We start from the raw sequence: 6,000 nt of genomic DNA, 5'->3' as shown, positions 1-6,000 counted from the left end.
TCTCAGCCCCAGTTGGTCCCCAAAGGGGACAGGGAGCAGACACAGGAGGCCACGGCATGGTTCTGCTGCAGCAGCGGAATGAGGAAGAGGACGGTCCTCTTCTCTGTGTCAGGTGGGTCCTCCCACCTCTGCACTGCCCCAGCCTGGTCACCTCCCACGGGGCTGTGCATCTGCATGGTCCAGGATGGTCCTGGCTGGTCCAGGCTTCTGATCAGGAGGAGCTTTGCAGGGGTTGTCACAGCCCAGGAAAAGCTGGAGCCCTCGTCCTGAAACTTCTCTGGGGACAGTGAGTTGGCAAGGACAAACAGACGCAGAGCTTGTTACTTCTGGGGTGGTACCTCCCTGCTTCTGCTATGTACTGTGAGCAGACTGCAGCACAAATGCAACAGGATTGGGGCACTCCTGCAGCAGTGCAGCCTGGGCACCCCGCACAGAGCATCAGCAGATTCTGGGAAATGGGAGCAGCCCAGAGCCAGGGTTGGATGTGTGAGGTCCTCTCCAGGAGGACGCACAGCTGGCAGGCTACCTCGTCCCTTTGGGGCAGAGCTGGAGGGTTCTTTGGGCAGTGCTGGCAACGTGCTGCAGGGAGCCAAGGTCCGCTGGCCCATGGGGCCTCCTCGAAGCCATGGTGGGTTGCCTTGCTGGGGAGGTCACTTACAAAGGGAACAAAGAGAGGCACAGAGTGAATAGGGAAGGGAAAGGAAGAGAGGGAGGGAGGGAAGGAGGCAGGGGAAAGGGAAAGAAGGAAAAGGTGGGAGCCAGTCTCTAGTATGTTCTCTTTCAAAGCCATTTTCCACAGTGCACTGGCTGAAGTCCCCTGGGAGCTGTGGCATATGCAAATGAGTGGCAGGTGCCTGGGCCCTGCACAGGCACAGAGGGGACTCCCAGAAGCGTGTGCACTTATGCTTATCTTTAGCTTTACTAAGACTCTCTCCCTTCTCTCCTTCCAACCCTTGATTCCTGTTGAAAGTGGCTTTGATTATTGAAATCCTGATGCCTGAGTAAGAAGTGGACAGGCCAGCGAAGACAAGACACACAAAACACAAGCTACAGGAGGTAGTGCTGAAAAGCCGGATAAAGCACTTGTAAGGGAAGTTTTCAGACCCGGGACAGCACAGGACCAGACTCTTGAGGTGACTGGGACTCTGACAGGCGAGCCCTACCTACCACTGCTGATTGCTGCCTGGAGAAGGCAGGGCTGTGTCCCTGAGCGAGCACATTGACCTTTCAGGGCTTCTGGGAGCACTGGAAGTGGAGGGGCTGGAGGGGCCACTCTCGTTGAGATGAGAGCTCTGTGGAGCTCTGCAAAGGGGCCACCCACCAGCCACAAGCACTGCCGGGGTGCTCCCAGGGTCAGCCCATTCACAGGCAGCACAGGCTGAGCCTAGAGATCCCTGTGGACACACACCCTGGCCCAGTGACGGCTTCTGACCCAGAGTGGATGATCACATGGTTCCTGCTATGCCAGGTAGAGACCTTGCATGGCATTCTTTGGATGACAGGAATGATTTACAGTGAACTCTGCTCAGCTCAGCCAGCAAAGCTTAAAGGCCAGCTGCAGAAGGATCACATGGTTTCCAAGTGATCAAATGGCATTCCAGACACAGCTCAGAAAGATTACAGTAACGCGAAACACCCAGCTCACCCCAAGGTAAACCCATGGCCTATTTATCTGTAGCTACCCAAACTGGAAAGAAGCCAATGTCCACAGGCAGGGTAAGGGTCAAGGAATAATGACATGTCCACACAGTGTCACACTGCTCAGCAATAAACAGCAACTTCTAAAACCCAAAGCAGTTGGCTAGACCTCAGAATCAGCATGCTAACTGGAAGGGGCCTGGCCACACCCAGAGGACAGCTCACGCTTCCCTATCCCATTTCTGCAGGATGCTTGACTGCTCAAGCAAATCATTAGTGACAGAAAGCAGATTGTTGGTCTCCTGGAGACACTATTGTGGTCATCAGGGAGAGTGTGACAAGCTAAAGACTTTGGGAGACGCTGGTGGGTACTTAGGGAGCGTTCACTTTGTGGACCATGCACACACAGGTGTCAAATCCCAGCAAATAGCCTGCTCTAAGCGCATACAGAGTTGGATGGTGGCTATATCTAAATAGAGTTTTGCAGGAAGTATAGTCCTCTGCTAAATTGTCTCATTTTTTTAATGCTTCTTAAAAATGAAACCGCTAAGATTTCTAGTAAGTACCGCTTTCATGTTCTGATCTGTACAGCAATGCGGTGGACTCCGAACTGGGTCCAGGTGGAGGGAAAGATATCCATCCGGAGAGGGAGCTGGCTCAGTCCATGTGGCCCAGGAGTGGCAGGTGAAGCCTGGATCCGGTCTCCCGACAGCTGGAACAGTCTCAGTAGCCGCTCCCATTTAGCCACAGGTCTCTGGGGAAGCCCTGGAATTGGGTGTTGGACACTTCGCTGCCATCAGCCCCCGCTTGCCCAGAGAGCTTCAGGAACACAGCACTTTAACACGTTTCTAGATCTGGAATAAAACCAGAGACAAAGGTGAGGCTCTGAGGGAACTCTCAGTCCCAAAATCCAAAGTGCATCCACTGCAGCCCTACATGAGCGACTGGCCAAGGGAAATCCCACTGATCCTGCTGGGAAATCACTGTCCATCCCCGGAACTCAGGAGTGGAGCACGAGGGAAGGCGCGCTCCTGAGTCCACTGAGAGAAAGAATCCGAGAAAAGAAGCTTCTTGGTGTCCTGAGCTCTCTGTGGGATCCCTGGGCGCCTGGCCATGATCCTGCTGTCCCTAAGGATACAATTCCCACCATTCCTTTGAGTTTCCCATCATCTATTGTTGTACTCTACTCAAAAAACAAGACCCCATGGTGAAAAATGGGGCAAGACCCCAAGATGACAAACGGGGCAAGACGTCTTTTTTAAAAGAAGCACTTTTATTTTAGCTGGCCCAGCGACACAGTGCAGATGGAATTTGCAAAGCTGTACAACTGAGAGTTTTGACTGATTTTTATAGTTCATTTATGACTCGCTCATTGATCATTAAATACATAGTGATGAGAAACAGAAACAAGGTGGGCCTTTGTTCCCCTTTGCTTGAGGTCAGAGGCATTTCACAGTGGGTGGTTAGCCAATTCATAGTCTTTGGTCTGCCAATTCCAGGAACATTTGTCTCTCATAAAAGGAACAATGGTTGACATAGCATCATTTGTCTCTTACAAGGGGAACAAAAGTTGACATTGCACACAGGTCATTAAGGTAGGGGGGTGATGCATTACAGAACAGCAGAACGACTCGGTTAGTTAATTTATAACTATGTGGTTGGTACTTGGTTACTAGGGTAATGAGCTCAGTACAGAATGACAATATTACTAATAACTATCTTTTTAAGTAACTATTTTTGTTAATTATCTTTTAATCAATTATTTTAATTTTTAGCATCTTAGTATAACATCTATAATACACCAAACAGCCTGTGCATGGATGGCTCCAAGTTCTGCACTGCCACACACACACACACACACACACACACACACCATCCATCCATCCATCCATCCATCCATCCATCCATCCATGGCCCCTGCCAGCCCTGCTAGCCAGGGGTCTTGGACCAGACCTTCACATACGTCTTCACGTTATGTCTAAGGAGCCCTTGGGACAGTTCTGGGGGACGACTGGTTGTCCAATCCAAGTTTTTCTAACAAATATGTACAGATAGTCACTGGGGCCATTGCTCTGTGGAACTTTGATTTTCCACTCTCAACTGTTAGTCTCAAAACTCCTGAGCGAGATAAAACACTCAGTCTTTCCGGTGAGCTTCCAGACGGCTCCTCCATGCGAGACTGTTTTCTCTCTCCAGGAAGATGCATGTTCACCTGCCTCTGTTTCCCTTTCCTGACCTCCAGCCTCGGTCCTGGTGCCCAGGGCATCGCACGGCATCCTCCAGCCCACCAGAGCCCTGCGGTGCACCCTTCCTTCCAGCTCCGGCTCCACCTCACCTTCATGAACCTTCTCACCACTTCTTCCCCCTGCTCTCATCCTCCTCATTCTGCATCCAGTTCTGTTTTATAATTTTTGCTCCTGACTCTTCCCTGACCAGGTCAGCACTCTGCCCTCTGCCTTCCCCGACATTCGGATGTTTAACTCACTGTCTTACAAGGCTGCAGCTTGGTGTCACAGACAGAGTTGTCTATAAGAGGGAGAAGTGTGTTTTTCACCATCGTGTGGGCTGCCACATTCACCATCTGATGAGGGCATAAGGGGAAAAGGCAAAAGGCCAGCCGCTGCACACCACAGCCTGAAGATGCAAGCGGGGCGGGCAGGAGGTCGTGTGGGCCAGGATCAGGAGGACTACTGGACAAGGTCCGCTGCAGAGACCGTAGCACCAACTCTGGGCGAGGCGGGAGCTGTTCTGGGTTTGGGCAGGAGATGATGCGGCCTGACTTTCCATTCTGAAAGACAACGCGATGTATTCTCGTGATAGGGACCATGATTCTCGCGCATTAAGGACTGAAACCCCCTCATTGGTAGCAATGCAAATGGAAGCAGGGGACATCGCTAAGCGAAATAAGCCAGGTGGAGAAAGACAGGGCTGTGCATCTCCCACCCACTTGTGGGGGCTGAAAACTTGGTCTCAGGAAAGAAGAGAGCAGAATTGTGGTCACTAGAGACGAGGAAGGCAGGTGGTGTGGGGCAGAGAGAGAGGGTGGACACCCATGGGTTCCTCACTGAAGAACCGATTCTGTTCCTGTGGCTAGGCAGGTAAATGAGTTGGCCCCATATAACAGAGGTGCAAACCTGTTAGAGACCAGGGCCCAAACTGCACCCCCAAACCCACTTATTTACCAGAAAGTGCCAGTGCTGCCAGTAAACCTGAACACTGAGGTTTTAGTTCAGAAAATACAATTCGTACATTAATATCTTGTGTTTTAAAGAAAAACAGTGCCTGGCCATAGGTTCGTTCTGTGATATGTAACACATACGTGATGACAGTCAGAACCAAGAGATGGCCAAAGGAAACTCCAGCTGTTGACTGTGCTTTTTTATTTGCAAAACTCTTACAGGCAGCACTGTGATGTATAACAGAACATCAAACTACAGCGCTGTATTGTACAGGGCAGTCAGCAAAGTTACAGTACCCAGCCTGCACAAGACAGAAACCGAGGTGGATAAATGAGGTGCATAGAGTTATCCAAATAAAAGACGGGCCGCAGTTCCAAACAGCACACCTTGGTCCTGAGTCCAAGCAGTCATAAGCAGGTAGTTCGTTAGTGAGGGATATCCATACCCAAACACAGTTGGATGAGGGGAGTTCCTGTAAGTGCTCAGTAACACAGTAGGTAGCTACAATCACAGCAATTTATCATATATTTCAAAACAGAAGAGTCTGGCCTTTCCCGGCACATGGAAACAATACATTTTTAAGGAGATGAAAATGCTAATTATCCTGATTTAAGTCTTACACGTGTTACACACGCCTATCAAAACATTAAACCATACCCCAGAAATAGTTACAAATATACATGTCATTTAAAATAAAAATTTTAGGAGGGTCACTCAGGAAGCCACAAGCAAAACAGACACGGTGGGGAGGGGGCTGACGGGAAACATGAGATGGTGAGAAGTCAGCCGCAGGGTCCAGGATGGAAGAGACTGCAGCTCAGGGGGAAGGAGGGGCAGGCGGCAGGGAGAAGGTCTGGGAAGCTGCTGTCAGTAGGGTCTCCCATGGGCCCCTGTGTGACCACGGGGAGCCTGTGGTGCCAGAGTGGAGGTGGCCTCCGTCACAGGAGGAAGGAGGTCACTGGGGGCCTTGCCTTGAGATGGGTATTAGAACCCTGGCCCCTCCTGCGCTCTCTGTCTCTCTCCTTCCCAGGCGCACAGGTGAGCAGTGCCACCCACTGCACCCTTTCACCACGATGTGTCTGCCTCACCTCAGCCCACAGCAGTGGCACTAGCCGGCCACGGCCCGAGACCGCGGACACCTTTCCTCCGCTAGGTCCATGCTCTCGAGAATTCTGTCAGTGAC

This window comes from Cavia porcellus, unplaced genomic scaffold (genome assembly GCF_034190915.1).
Source record: "Cavia porcellus strain 051 isolate PalLab524CR breed Dunkin Hartley unplaced genomic scaffold, mCavPor4.1 scaffold_20, whole genome shotgun sequence".
Lineage (NCBI taxonomy): Eukaryota > Metazoa > Chordata > Mammalia > Rodentia > Caviidae > Cavia > Cavia porcellus.
This window is presented reverse-complemented; position numbering follows the sequence as displayed.